General features: G+C 39.7%; 9 non-coding genes and 1 pseudogene across 9 annotated transcripts; all 10 read left to right on the forward strand.

Moving 5' to 3' along the window:
- The first annotated feature begins 1563 nt into the window (after positions 1–1563).
- Positions 1564–1680, forward strand: LOC144514723 (5S ribosomal RNA). Its single transcript, XR_013501540.1, has one exon. It is a non-coding gene; the product is annotated as a 5S ribosomal RNA (ribosomal RNA).
- Positions 1681–2555: 875 nt separating this feature from the next.
- On the forward strand, positions 2556–2674 carry LOC144514727 (5S ribosomal RNA). The gene has a single exon (XR_013501543.1). It is a non-coding gene; the product is annotated as a 5S ribosomal RNA (ribosomal RNA).
- An 876-nt stretch (positions 2675–3550) lies between these two features.
- Positions 3551–3669, forward strand: LOC144514726 (5S ribosomal RNA). Its single transcript, XR_013501542.1, has one exon. It is a non-coding gene; the product is annotated as a 5S ribosomal RNA (ribosomal RNA).
- Positions 3670–4545: 876 nt separating this feature from the next.
- On the forward strand, positions 4546–4665 carry LOC144514728 (5S ribosomal RNA). The gene has a single exon (XR_013501544.1). It is a non-coding gene; the product is annotated as a 5S ribosomal RNA (ribosomal RNA).
- An 875-nt stretch (positions 4666–5540) lies between these two features.
- Positions 5541–5659, forward strand: LOC144514725 (5S ribosomal RNA). The gene has a single exon (XR_013501541.1). It is a non-coding gene; the product is annotated as a 5S ribosomal RNA (ribosomal RNA).
- An 876-nt stretch (positions 5660–6535) lies between these two features.
- LOC144514722 (5S ribosomal RNA) lies at positions 6536–6656 on the forward strand. The gene has a single exon (XR_013501539.1). It is a non-coding gene; the product is annotated as a 5S ribosomal RNA (ribosomal RNA).
- An 880-nt stretch (positions 6657–7536) lies between these two features.
- On the forward strand, positions 7537–7656 carry LOC144514721 (5S ribosomal RNA). Its single transcript, XR_013501538.1, has one exon. It is a non-coding gene; the product is annotated as a 5S ribosomal RNA (ribosomal RNA).
- An 875-nt stretch (positions 7657–8531) lies between these two features.
- LOC144514720 (5S ribosomal RNA) lies at positions 8532–8651 on the forward strand. The gene has a single exon (XR_013501537.1). It is a non-coding gene; the product is annotated as a 5S ribosomal RNA (ribosomal RNA).
- Positions 8652–9521: 870 nt separating this feature from the next.
- On the forward strand, positions 9522–9640 carry LOC144514719 (5S ribosomal RNA). Its single transcript, XR_013501536.1, has one exon. It is a non-coding gene; the product is annotated as a 5S ribosomal RNA (ribosomal RNA).
- A 3842-nt stretch (positions 9641–13482) lies between these two features.
- On the forward strand, positions 13483–13600 carry LOC144514724 (5S ribosomal RNA; annotated as a pseudogene).
- Positions 13601–14408: the final 808 nt, after the last annotated feature.

The following is a 14408-nucleotide window of genomic DNA, read 5'->3' on the forward strand; positions in this document are numbered from 1 at the left end:
TAAAACTAAAATAAACAACCTCACAGTGTTCAGCAATTCAAGTAGGAGTTCATGCACTTTGACCATGAATTCTTTGTTCTTGTTCTTCAAGATTGTGCCGATCTGGATAGTTTTGAAATCAAAGATATCTACATATTGGATCATGCAAATTTACGGAAGAGCGACAAGTCACTCAAGTCTAGAGTGAAAGTGTAAAGTTCAAAGAATTGAGAAATAATTGCAGTAATGAAAAAAATAAACATGGAAATACATACATGTAAGAATACATATAGCAACAGGCTAAATGAATGAATAAATATGGAGACAAAACAAATGAAAGAATGCTTAAAAATACAGCAGTGTTAATTACAGTACCGAAAAAAAGAGAGCAAAAAAAGCAATTCCAGCTTGTTGGTTCGAAGATGAATGTAGTTGAACTACCAGAGAGCTACTGCAAAATGTATAGGTGCTACTACTAGTGTGATTACATGTAGTTGAGTGTACTCCTCAACCCCAAACTGCGTCTTCAACAGTTTGAGAGCCTCTGGGGTTCATCGTCTTTAAATAGCTTGTTTTTCACTTGGTACACTCGCTTACGGCCATACCACCTGAACACGCCCGAGTCTCGTCCGATCCTCGGAAGCTAAGCAGGGTCGGGCCGGGTCAATGTGGATGGGAGACCGCCTGGGAATACCGGTGCTTTGTAGACTTTTCTTTTCCGTCAAGCAGAGGCGCTAGTAATGGTCAAATGAAGCAAAGCAAAACACTGTCTTCATACCAGGCTCACTAGATGCCACTTTCTGTTCAGCAAAGGGTTGAAAAACACACTGAATTGCCATTCCTTTTGACCCTTTTCTTTGAACAGGGTGCCATCTAAAGTGAGCTTAGAAAATAAAGACAGTAGTTTTCATAGCTTCATTCACCATCGCTCAGAGGCGCTACTCCTCCTTTGCTGGAGACAGAGCTGACAAGAAACTGTGCGGAGGATGCAACTTTTTTTTGGAAGACAACATCTTTAGTGTAAAACTAAAATAAACAACCTCACAGTGTTCAACAATTCAAGTAGGAGTTCATGCACTTTGACCATGAATTCTTTTGTTCTTGTTCTTCAAGATTGTGCCGATCTGGATAGTTTTGAAATCAAAAGATATCTACATTTTGGATCATGCAGAATTTACGGAAGACGACAAGTCACTCAGGTCACGAGTAAAGGTAAAGTTCAAAGAATTGAGAAATAATTGCAGTAATGAAAAAATAAACATGGAAATGTACATGTAAGAATACATATAGCAACTGAGCTAAATGAATGAATAAATATGGAACAAAACAAATGAAAGAATGCTTAAAAATACAGCAGTGTTAATTACAGTACCGAAAAAAGAGCACAAAAAAAGCAATTCAACTTGTTGGTTCGAAGATGAATGTAGTTGAACTACCAGAGAGCTACTGCAAAATGTATAGGTGCACTACTAGCGTGTGATTACATGTAGTTGAGTACTCTCAACCCCAAACTGCGTCTTCAACAGTTTGAGAACCTCTGGGGTTCATCGTCTTTAAATAGCTTGTTTTCACTTGGTACACTCAGCTACGGCCATACCACCCTGAACACGCCCGATCTCGTCCGATCTCGGAAGCTAAGCAGGGTCGGGCCGGGTCAGTACTTGGATGGGAGACCGCCTGGGAATACCGGTGCTGTAAGCTTTTCTTTTCCGTCAGCAGAGGCGCTAGTAATGGTCAAATGAAGCAAAAGCAAAAACACTGTCTTCATTTTTCTGAGCTCACTAGATGCCACTTTCTGTTCAACAAAGGGTTGAAAAACACACTGAATTGCCATTCCTTTAACCCTTTTCTTTGAACAGAGATTGCCATCTAGTGAGCTTAGAAAATAAAGACAGTGGTTTGCAAGCTTCATTTCACCATCGCCAGAGGCGCTACTCCTCCTTTGCTGGAGACAGAGCTGACAAGGAAACTGTACGGAGGATGCAACTTTTTTTTGGAAGCAACATCTTTAATTAAAACTAAAATAAACAACCTCACAGTGTTCAACAATTCAAGTAGGAGTTCATGCACTTTGACCATGAATTCTTTGTTCTTGTTCTTCAAGATTGTGCCGATCTGGATAGTTTTGAAATCAAAGATATCTACATTTTGGATCATGCAAATTTACGGGAAGACGACAAGTCACTCAAGTCTGAGTAAAGGTAAAGTTCAAAGAATTGAGAAATAATTACAGTAATGAAAAAATAAACATGGAAATACATACATGTAAGAATACATATAGCAACAGGCTAAATGAATGAATAAATATGGAACAAAACAAATGAAAGAATGCTTAAAAAATACAGCAGTGTTAATTACAGTACCGAAAAAAAGAGAGCAAAAAAAAGCAATTCAACTTGTTGGTTCGAAGATGAATGTAGTTGAACTACCAGAGACTACTGCAAAATGTATAGGTGCACTACTAGTGTGATTACATGTAGTTGAGTACTCCTCAACCCCAAACTGCGTCTTCAACAGTTTTGAGAACCTCTGGGGGTTCATCGTCTTTAAATAGCTTGTTTTCACTTGGTACACTCGCTTACGGCCATACCACCCTGAACACGCCCGATCTCGTCCGATCTCGGAAGCTAAGCAGAGTCGGGCCGGGTCAGTACTTGGATGGGAGACCGCCTGGGAATACCCGGTGCTGTAAGCTTTTCTTTTCCGTCAGCAGAGGCGCTAGTAATGGTCAAATGAAGCAAAGCAAAACACTGTCTTCATTTTCTGAGCTCACTAGATGCCACTTTCTGTTCAACAAAGGGTTGAAAACACACTGAGTGCCATTCCTTTAACCCTTTTCTTTGAACAGAGATTGCCATCTAGTGAGCTTAGAAAAATAAAGACAGTGGTTTGCAAAGCTCATTTCACCATCGCCAGAGAGGCGCTACTCCTCCTTTGCTGGAGACAGAGCTGACAAAGGAAACTGTACGGAGGATGCAACTTTTTTTTGGAAGCAACATCTTTAATTAAAACTAAAATAAACAACCTCACAGTGTTCAACAATTCAAGTAGGAGTTCATGCACTTTGACCATGAATTCTTTGTTCTTGTTCTTCAAGATTGTGCCGATCTGGATAGTTTTGAAATCAAAGATATCTACATTTTGGATCATGCAAATTTACGGAAGGCGACAAGTCACTCAAGTCTGAGTAAAGGTAAAGTTCAAAAGAATTGAGAAATAATTACAGTAATGAAAAAAATAAACATGGAAATACATACATGTAAGAATACATATAGCAACAGGCTAAATGAATGAATAAATATGGAACAAAACAAATGAAAGAATGCTTAAAAAATACAGCAGTGTTAATTACAGTACCGAAAAAAAAGAGAGCAAAAAAAGCAATTCAACTTGTTGGTTCGAAGATGAATGTAGTTGAACTACCAGAGAGCTACTGCAAAATGTATAGGTGCACTACTAGTGTGATTACATGTAGTTGAGTACTCCTCAACCCCAAACTGCGTCTTCAACAGTTTTGAGAACCTCTGGGGTTCATCGTCTTTAAATAGCTTGTTTTTCACTTGGTACACTCGCTTACGGCCATACCACCCTGAACACGCCCGATCTCGTCTGATCTCGGAAGCTAAGCAGGGTCGGGCCGGGTCAGTACTTGGATGGGAGACCGCCTGGGAATACCCGGTGCTGTAAGCTTTTCTTTTCCGTCAGCAGAGGCGCTAGTAATGGTCAAATGAAGCAAAGCAAAACACTGTCTTCATTTTCTGAGCTCACTAGATGCCACTTTCTGTTCAACAAAGGGTTGAAAAACACACTGAATTGCCATTCCTTTAACCCTTTTCTTTGAACAGAGATTGCCATCTAGTGAGCTTAGAAAATAAAGACAGTGGTTTCTAAGCTTCATTTCACCATCGCCAGAGGGCGCTACTCCTCCTTTGCTGGAGACAGAGCTGACAAGGAAACTGTACGGAGGATGCAACTTTTTTTTTTGGAAGCAACATCTTTAATTAAAACTAAAATAAACAACCTCACAGTGTTCAACAATTCAAGTAGGAGTTCATGCACTTTGACCATGAATTCTTTGTTCTTGTTCTTCAAGATTGTGCCGATCTGGATAGTTTTGAAATCAAAGATATCTACATTTTGGATCATGCAAATTTACGGAAGACGACAAGTCACTCAAGTCTGAGTAAAGGTAAAGTTCAAAAGAATTGAGAAATAATTACAGTAATGAAAAAAAATAAACATGGAAATACATACATGTAAGAATACATATAGCAACAGGCTAAATGAATGAATAAATATGGAACAAAACAAATGAAAGAATGCTTAAAAATACAGCAGTGTTAATTACAGTACCGAAAAAAAGAGAGCAAAAAAAAGCAATTCAACTTGTTGGTTCGAAGATTAATGTAGTTGAACTACCAGAGAGCTACTGCAAAATGTATAGGTGCACTACTAGTGTGATTACATGTAGTTGAGTACTCCTCAACCCCAAACTGCGTCTTCAACAGTTTTGAGAACCTCTGGGGTTCATCGTCTTTAAATAGCTTGTTTTCACTTGGTACGCTCGCTTACGGCCATACCACCCTGAACACGCCCGATCTCGTCCGATCTCGGAAGCTAAGCAGGGTCGGGCCGGGTCAGTACTTGGATGGGGAGACCGCCTGGGAATACCCGGTGCTGTAAGCTTTTTCTTTTCCGTCAGCAGAGAGGCGCTAGTAATGGTCAAATGAAGCAAAGCAAAACACTGTCTTCATTTTTCTGAGCTCACTAGATGCCACTTTCTGTTCAACAAAGGGTTGAAAACACACTGAATTGCCATTCCTTTAACCCTTTTCTTTGAACAGAGATTGCCATCTAGTGAGCTTAGAAAATAAAGACAGTGGTTTGCAAAGCTTCATTTCACCATCGCCAGAGGCGCTACTCCTCCTTTGCTGGAGACAGAGCTGACAAGGAAACTGTACGGAGGATGCAACTTTTTTTTGGAAGCAACATCTTTAATTAAAACTAAAATAAACAACCTCACAGTGTTCAACAATTCAAGTAGGAGTTCATGCACTTTGACCATGAATTCTTTGTTCTTGTTCTTCAAGATTGTGCCGATCTGGATAGTTTTGAAATCAAAGATATCTACATTTTGGATCATGCAAATTTCACGGAAGGCGACAAGTCACTCAAGTCTGAGTAAAGGTAAAGTTCAAAAGAATTGAGAAATAATTACAGTAATGAAAAAAATAAACATGGAAATACATACATGTAAGAATACATATAGCAACAGGCTAAATGAATGAATAAATATGGAACAAAACAAATGAAAGAATGCTTAAAAAATACAGCAGTGTTAATTACAGTACCGAAAAAAAGAGCAAAAAAAGCAATTCAACTTGTTGGTTCGAAGATGAATGTAGTTGAACTACCAGAGAGCTACTGCAAAATGTATAGGTGCACTACTAGTGTGATTACATGTAGTTGAGTACTCCTCAACCCCAAACTGCGTCTTCAACAGTTTTGAGAACCTCTGGGGTTCATCGTCTTTAAATAGCTTGTTTTCACTTGGTACACTCGCTTACGGCCATACCACCCTGAACACGCCCGATCTCGTCCGATCTCGGAAGCTAAGCAGGGTCGGGCCGGGTCAGTACTTGGATGGGAGACCGCCTGGGAATACCCGGTGCTGTAAGCTTTTCTTTTCCGTCAGCAGAGGGCGCTAGTAATGGTCAAATGAAGCAAAGCAAAACACTGTCTTCATTTTCTGAGCTCACTAGATGCCACTTTCTGTTCAACAAAGGGTTGAAAACACACTGAATTGCCATTCCTTTAACCCTTTTCTTTGAACAGAGATTGCCATCTAGTGAGCTTAGAAAATAAAGACAGTGGTTTGCTAAAGCTTCATTTCACCATCGCCAGAGGCGCTACTCCTCCTTTGCTGGAGACAGAGCTGACAAGGAAACTGTACGGAGGATGCAACTTTTTTTTGGAAGCAACATCTTTAATTAAAACTAAAATAAACAACCTCACAGTGTTCAACAATTCAAGTAGGAGTTCATGCACTTTGACCATGAATTCTTTGTTCTTGTTCTTCAAGATTGTGCCGATCTGGATAGTTTTGAAATCAAAGATATCTACATTTTGGATCATGCAAATTCTACGGAAGACGACAAGTCACTCAAGTCTGAGTAAAGGTAAAGTTCAAAAGAATTGAGAAATAATTACAGTAATGAAAAAAATAAACATGGAAATACATACATGTAAGAATACATATAGCAACAGGCTAAATGAATGAATAAATATGGAACAAAACAAATGAAAGAATGCTTAAAAAATACAGCAGTGTTAATTACAGTACCCGAAAAAAAGAGAGCAAAAAAAGCAATTCAACTTGTTGGTTCGAAGATGAATGTAGTTGAACTACCAGAGAGCTACTGCAAAATGTATAGGTGCACTACTAGTGTGATTACATGTAGTTGAGTACTCCTCAACCCCAAACTGCGTCTTCAACAGTTTTGAGAACCTCTGGGGTTCATCGTCTTTAAATAGCTTGTTTTCACTTGGTACACTCGCTTACGGCCATACCACCCTGAACACGCCCGATCTCGTCCGATCTCGGAAGCTAAGCAGGGAGTCGGGCCGGGTCAGTACTTGGATGGGAGACCGCCTGGGAATACCCGGTGCTGTAAGCTTTTCTTTTCCGTCAGCAGAGGGCGCTAGTAATGGTCAAATGAAGCAAAAGCAAAACACTGTCTTCATTTTCTGAGCTCACTAGATGCCACTTTCTGTTCAACAAAGGGTTGAAAAACACACTGAATTGCCATTCCTTTAACCCTTTTCTTTGAACAGGGATTGCCATCTAGTGAGCTTAGAAAATAAAGACAGTGGTTTGCAAAGCTTCATTTCACCATCGCCAGAGGCGCTACTCCTCCTTTGCTGGAGACAGAGCTGACAAAGGAAACTGTACGGAGGATGCAACTTTTTTTTGGAAGCAACATCTTTAATTAAAACTAAAATAAACAACCTCACAGTGTTCAACAATTCAAGTAGGAGTTCATGCACTTTGACCATGAATTCTTTGTTCTTGTTCTTCAAGATTGTGCCGATCTGGATAGTTTTGAAATCAAAGATATCTACATTTTGGATCATGCAAATTCTACGGAAGACGACAAGTCACTCAAGTCTGAGTAAAGGTAAAGTTCAAAAAGAATTGAGAAATAATTACAGTAATGAAAAAAAATAAACATGGAAATACATACATGTAAGAATACATATAGCAACAGGCTAAATGAATGAATAAATATGGAACAAAACAAATGAAAGAATGCTTAAAAAATACAGCAGTGTTAATTACAGTACCGAAAAAAAGAGAGCAAAAAAAAGCAATTCAACTTGTTGGTTCGAAGATGAATGTAGTTGAACTACCAGAGAGCTACTGCAAAATGTATAGGTGCACTACTAGTGTGATTACATGTAGTTGAGTACTCCTCAACCCCAAACTGCGTCTTCAACAGTTTTGAGAACCTCTGGGGTTCATCGTCTTTAAATAGCTTGTTTTCACTTGGTACACTCGCTTACGGCCATACCACCCTGAACACGCCCGATCTCGTCCGATCTCGGAAGCTAAGCAGAGGTCGGGCCGGGTCAGTACTTGGATGGGAGACCGCCTGGGAATACCCGGTGCTGTAAGCTTTTCTTTTCAGTCAGCAGAGGCGCTAGTAATGGTCAAATGAAGCCAAAAAGCAAACACTGTCTTCATTTTTCTGGGCTCACTAGATGCCACTTTCTGTTCAACAAAGGGTTGAAAACACACTGGTGCCATTCCTTTAGCCTTTTCTTTGAACAGAGATTGCCCATCCTAGTGAGCTTAGAAAATAAAGACAGTGGTTCACAAGCTTCATTTCACCATCGCCAGAGGCGCTACTCCTCCTTTGCTGGAGACAGAGCTGACAAGGAAACTGTACGGAGGATGCAACTTTTTTTTTGGAAGCAACATCTTTAATTAAAACTAAAATAAACAACCTCACAGTGTTCAACAATTCAAGTAGGAGTTCATGCACTTTGACCATGAATTCTTTGTTCTTGTTCTTCAAGATTGTGCCGATCTGGATAGTTTTGAAATCAAAGATATCTACATGTTTGGATCATGCAAATTTACGGAAGAGCGACAAGTCACTCAAGTCTGAGTAAAGGTAAAGTTCAAAAGAATTGAGAAATAATTACAGTAATGAAAAAAATAAACATGGAAATACATACATGTAAGAATACATATAGCAACAGGCTAAATGAATGAATAAATATGGAACAAAACAAATGAAAGAATGCTTAAAAAATACAGCAGTGTTAATTACAGTACCGAAAAAAAGAGCAAAAAAAAGCAATTCAACTTGTTGGTTCGAAGATGAATGTAGTTGAACTACCAGAGAGCTACTGCAAAATGTATAGGTGCGCTACTAGTGTGATTACATGTAGTTGAGTACTCCTCAACCCCAAACTGCGTCTTCAACAGTTTTGAGAACCTCTGGGGTTCATCGTCTTTAAATAGCTTGTTTTCACTTGGTACACTCGCTTACGGCCATACCACCCTGAACACGCCCGATCTCGTCTGATCTCGGAAGCTAAGCAGGGTCGGGCCAGGTCAGTACTTGGATGGGAGACTGCCTGGGAATAACCCGGTGCTGTAAGCTTTTCTTTTCCGTCAGCAGAGGGCGCTAGTAATGGTCAAATGAAGCTTCGCAAAACACTGTCTTCATTTTCTGAGCTCACTAGATGCCACTTTCTGTTCAACAAAGGGTTGAAAACACACTGAATTGCCATTCCTTTAACCCTTTTCTTTGAACAGGGTGCCATCTAGTGAGCTTAGAAAATAAAGACAGTGGTTTTGCAAGCTTCATTTCACCATCGCCAGAGGGCGCTACTCCTCCTTTGCTGGAGACAGAGCTGACAAGGAAACTGTACGGAGGATGCAACTTTTTTTTTTGGAAGCAACATCTTTAATTAAAACTAAAATAAACAACCTCACAGTGTTCAACAATTCAAGTAGGAGTTCATGCACTTTGACCATGAATTCTTTGTTCTTGTTCTTCAAGATTGTGCCGATCTGGATAGTTTTGAAATCAAAGATATCTACATATTGGATCATGCAAATTTACGGAAGACGACAAGTCACTCAAGTCTGAGTAAAGGTAAAGTTCAAAAGAATTGAGAAATAATTACAGTAATGAAAAAATAAACATGGAAATACATACATGTAAGAATACATATAGCAACAGAATAAATGAATGAATACATATGGAACAAAACAAATGAAAGAATGCTTAAAAATACAGCAGTGTTAATTACAGTACCGAAAAAAAGAGCAAAAAAAGCAATTCAACTTGTTGGTTCGAAGATGAATGTAGCTGAACTACCAGAGAGCTACTGCAAAATGTATAGGTGCACTACTAGTGTGATTACATGTAGTTGAGTACTCCTCAACCCCAAACTGCGTCTTCAACAGTTTTGAGAACCTCTGGGGTTCATCGTCTTTAAATAGCTTGTTTTCACTTGGTACACTCGCTTACGGCCATACCACCCTGAACACGCCCGATCTCATCAGATCTCGGAAGCTAAGCAGGGTCGGGCCGGGTCAGTACTTGGATGGGAGACCGCCTGGGAATACCCGGTGCTGTAAGCTTTTCTTTTCCGTCAGCAGAGGCGCTAGTAATGGTCAAATGAAGCTTCGCAAAACACTGTCTTCATTTTCTGAGCTCACTAGATGCCACTTTCTGTTCAACAAAGGGTTGAAAACACACTGAATTGCCATTCCTTTAACCCTTTTCTTTGAACAGAGATTGCCATCTAGTGAGCTTAGAAAATAAAGACAGTGGTTTACTGAAGCTTCATTTCACCATCGCCAGAGGCGCTACTCCTCCTTTGCTGGAGACAGAGCTGACAAAGGAAACTGTACGGAGGATGCAACTGGAAGCAACATCTTTAATTAAAACTAAAATAAACAACCTCACAGTGTTCAACAATTCAAGTAGGAGTTCATGCACTTTGACCATGAATTCTTTTGTTCTTGTTCTTCAAGATTGTGCCGATCTGGATGAGTTTTGAAAGTCAAAGATATCTACATTTTGGATCATGCAAATTCTACGGAAGGCGACAAGTCACTCAAGTCTGAGTAAAAGGGTAGGAGTTCAAAAGAATTGAGAAATAATTACAGTAATGAAAAAATAAACATGGAAATACATACATGTAAGAATACATATAGCAACAGGCTAAATGGATGAATAAATATGGAACAAAACAAATGAAAGAATGCTTAAAAAATACAGCAGTGTTAATTACAGTACCGAAAAAAAGAGGCAAAAAAGCAATTCCAACTTGTTTGATTCGAAGATGAATGTAGTTGAACTACCAGAGAGCTACTGCAAAATGTATAGGTGCACTACTAGTGTGATTACATGTAGTTGAGTCTCCTCCAACCCCAAACTGCGTCTTCAACAGTTTTTGAGAACCTCTGGGGTTCATGTCGTCTTTAAATAGCTTGTTTTCACTTGGTACACTCGCACGGCCCTTACCACCCTGAACACGCCCGATCTCGTCGATCTCGGAGCTAAGCAGGGTCGGACCGGGTCCAGTCTGGATGGGAGACCGCCTGGGGCCTACCCGGTGCTGTAAGCTTTTCTTTTCTGTCAACAGAGGGGCGCTAGTAATGGATGATGACAAAAGCAAACACTGTCTTCATTTTCTAGGCTCACTAGATGCCACTTTCTGTTCAACAAAGGGTTGAAAAACACTGAATTGCCATTCATTTAACCCTTTTCTTTGAACAGGGTGCAGCTAGTGAGCTTGAAAAGACAGTGGTTTCTAAAGCTTCATTGCCATCATCAAGCCTTCTCCTCCTTTGCTGGAGACAGAGCTGACAAGAAACTATACAGGAGGATTACCTTTTTTTTGGAAGCAACATCTTTAATTAAAACTAAAATAAACAACCTCACAGTGTTCAGCCAATTCAAGTAGGGAGTTCAGGCACTTTGACCATGGTCTTTGTTCTTGTTCTTCAAGATTGTGCCAGAATCTGGATAGTTTGAAATCAAAAGATATCTACATATTGGATCATGCAAATTTACGGAAGGCGACAAGTCACTCAAGTCTGAGTAAGGTAAAGTTCAAGAATTGAGAAATAATTACAGTAATGAAAAAATAAACATGGAAATACATACATAGCAGAATACATATAGCAACAGGCTAAATGAATGAATAAATATGGAACCAAAACAAATGAAAGAATGCTTAAAAATACAGCAGTGTTACAATTACCGAAAAAAGAGAGCAAAAAACGCCAATTCAACTTGTTGGTTCGAGAAGATGAATGTAGTTGAACTACCGAAGAGCTACTGCAAAATGTATAGGTGCGCTACTGGTGTGATTACATGTAGTTGAGTACTCCTCAACTCCAAACTCGTCTTCAACAGTTTTGAGAACCTCTGGGGTTCATCGATGCTTTAAACTAGCTTGTTTTCAGTTGGTGCTAAACTGCAGCCATACCACCTGAACCGCTTCGATCTCGTCCGATCTTGGAGAGCTAAGCAGGGTCGGGCCGAGGTCAGTACTGGATGGGAGACCGCCTGGGAATACCCGGTGCTGTAAGCTTTTTCTTTTCCAGTCCAGCAGAGGCCGCTAAGTAATGGTCAAAATGAAGCAAAAACAAAAACACTGTCTTCATTTTCTGAGCTCACTAGTTTCACTTTCTGTTCAACAAAGGGTTGAAAACACACTGAATTGCCATTCCTTTAACCCTTTTCTTTGAACAGAGATTGCCATCTAGTGAGCTTAGAAAATAAAGACAGTGGTTTTACCAAACTTCATTTCACCGCATCGCCAGAGGCGCTACTCCTCCTTGCTGGAGACAGAGCTGACAAGGAAACTGTACGGAGGATGCAACTGGAGGCAAGCATCTTTGAGTAAAACCAGAATAAGAAACAACCTCACAGTGTTCCAACAATTCAAGTAGGAGTTCATGCACTTTGGCCATGAATTCTTTGTTCTTGTTCTTCAAGATTGTGCCGGTCTGGATAGTTTTGAAATCAAAGATATCTACATTTTGGATCATGCGAATTTACTGGAAAGACGACAAAGTCACTCAAGTCTGAGTAAGGTAGAAGTTCAAAGAATTGAGAAATAATTACAGTAAATGAAAAAAATAAACATGGAAATACATACATGTAAGAATACATATAGCAACAGGCTAAATGAATGAATAAAATATGGAACAAAACAAATGAAAAGAATGCTTAAAAAATACAGCAGTGTTAATTACAGTACCCGAAAAAAGAGAGCAAAAAAAGCAATTCAACTTGTTGGTTCGAAGATGAATGTAGTTGAACTGCAGAGAGCTACTGCAAAGATGTATGGGTGCACTACTAGTGTGATTACACATGTAGTTGAGTACTCCTCTGGCCCCAAACTGCGTCTTCAGCAGTTTTGAGAACCTCTGGGGTTCATCGTCTTTAAATAGCTTGTTTTCACTTGGTACACTAAACACACCTGGCCATACCACCTGAACACGCCCGATCTCGTCCGATCTCGGAAAGGCTAAGCAGGGGTCGGGCCGGGTCAGTACTGGATGGGAGACCGCCTGGGAATGCCCGGTGCTGTAAGCTTTTTCTTTTCCGTCAGCAGAGGGCGCTAGTAATGGTCAAATGAAGCAAAGCAAAACACTGTCTTCATTTTTCTGAGCTCACTAGATGCCACTTTCTGTTCAACAAAGGGTTGAAAAACACACTGGTGCCATTCCTTTAACCCTTTTCTTTGAACAGGGTGCCATCTAGTGAGCTTAGAAAAAAAGACAGTGGTTTCTAAAGCTTCATTCACCATCGCCAGAGGCGCTACTCCTCCTTTGCTGGAGACAGAGCTGACAAGGAAACTGTACGGAGGATGCAACTTTTTTTTGGAAGCAACATCTTTAATTAAAACTAAAATAAACAACCTCACAGTGTTCAACAATTCAAGTAGGAGTTCATGCACTTTGACCATGAATTCTTTGTTCTTGTTCTTCAAGATTGTGCCCGATCTGGATAGTTTTGAAATCAAAGATATCTACATTTTGGATCATGCAAATTCTGGAAAGACGACAAGTCACTCAAGTCTGAGTAAGGTAAAGTTCAAAAGAATTGAGAAATAATTACAGTAATGAAAAAAATAAACATGGAAATACATACATGTAAGAATACATATAGCAACAGGCTAAATGAATGAATAAATATGGAACAAAACAAATGAAGAATGTAAAAATACAGCAGTGTTAATTACAGTACCGAAAAAAAGAGAGCAAAAAAGCAATTCAACTTGTTGGTTCGAGAGATGAATGTAGTTGAACTACCAGAGAGCTACTGCAAAATGTATGGGTGCACTACTAGTGTGATTACATGAAGTTGAGTACTCCTCAACCCCAAACTGCGTCTTCAACAGTATTTGAGAACCTCTAGGGTTCATCGTCTTTAAATAGCTTGTTTTTCACTTGGTACACTCGCTTACGGCCATACCACCTGAACACGCCCGATCTCGTCCGATCTCGGAAGCTAAGCAGGGTCGGGCCGGGTCAGTACTTGGATGGGGAGACCGCCTGGGAATACCGGTGCTGTAAGCTTTCTTTTCATCAGCGAGCGCTAGTAATGGTCAAATGAAGCAAAGCAAACACTGTCTTCATTTTCTGAGGCTCACTAGATGCCACTTTCCTGTTCAACAAGGGTTGAAAACACACTGAATTGCCATTCCTTTAGCCTTTTCTTTGAACAGAGATTGCATCTGTGAGCTTAGAAAATAAAAGACAGTGGTTTGCAAAGCTCATTCACCATCGCCAGAGGCGCTACTCCTCCTTTGCTGGAGACAGAGCTGACAAGGAAACTGTACACGGATGCAACTGGAAGCAACATCTTTAATTAAAACTAAAATAAACAACCTCACAGTGTTCAACAATTCAAGTAGGAGTTCATGCACTTTGACCATAGATTCTTTGTTCTTGTTCTTCAAGATTGTGCCGATCTGGATGACGTTTTGAAATCAAAGATATCTACATTTTGGATCATGCAAATTCTCGGAGAAGGCGACAAATCACTCAAGTCTGAGTAAAGGTAAAGTTCAAAAAGAATTGAGAAATAATTACAGTAATGAAAAAAATAAACATGGAAATACATACATGTAAGAATACATATAGCAACAGGCTAAATGAATGAATAAATATGGAACAAAACAAATGAAAGAATGCTTAAAAAATACAGCAGTGTTAATTACAGTACCGAAAAAAAGAGGCAAAAAAGCAATTCAACTTGTTGGTTCGAAGATAGAATGTAGTTGAACTACCAGAGCTACTGCAAAATGTATAGGTGCACTACTAGTGTGATTACATGTAGTTGAGTACTCCTCAACCCCAAACTGCGTCTTCAACAGTTTGAGAA

Source organism: Sander vitreus, unplaced genomic scaffold, assembly GCF_031162955.1.
Source record: "Sander vitreus isolate 19-12246 unplaced genomic scaffold, sanVit1 ctg680_0, whole genome shotgun sequence".
Classification (NCBI taxonomy): domain Eukaryota; kingdom Metazoa; phylum Chordata; class Actinopteri; order Perciformes; family Percidae; genus Sander; species Sander vitreus.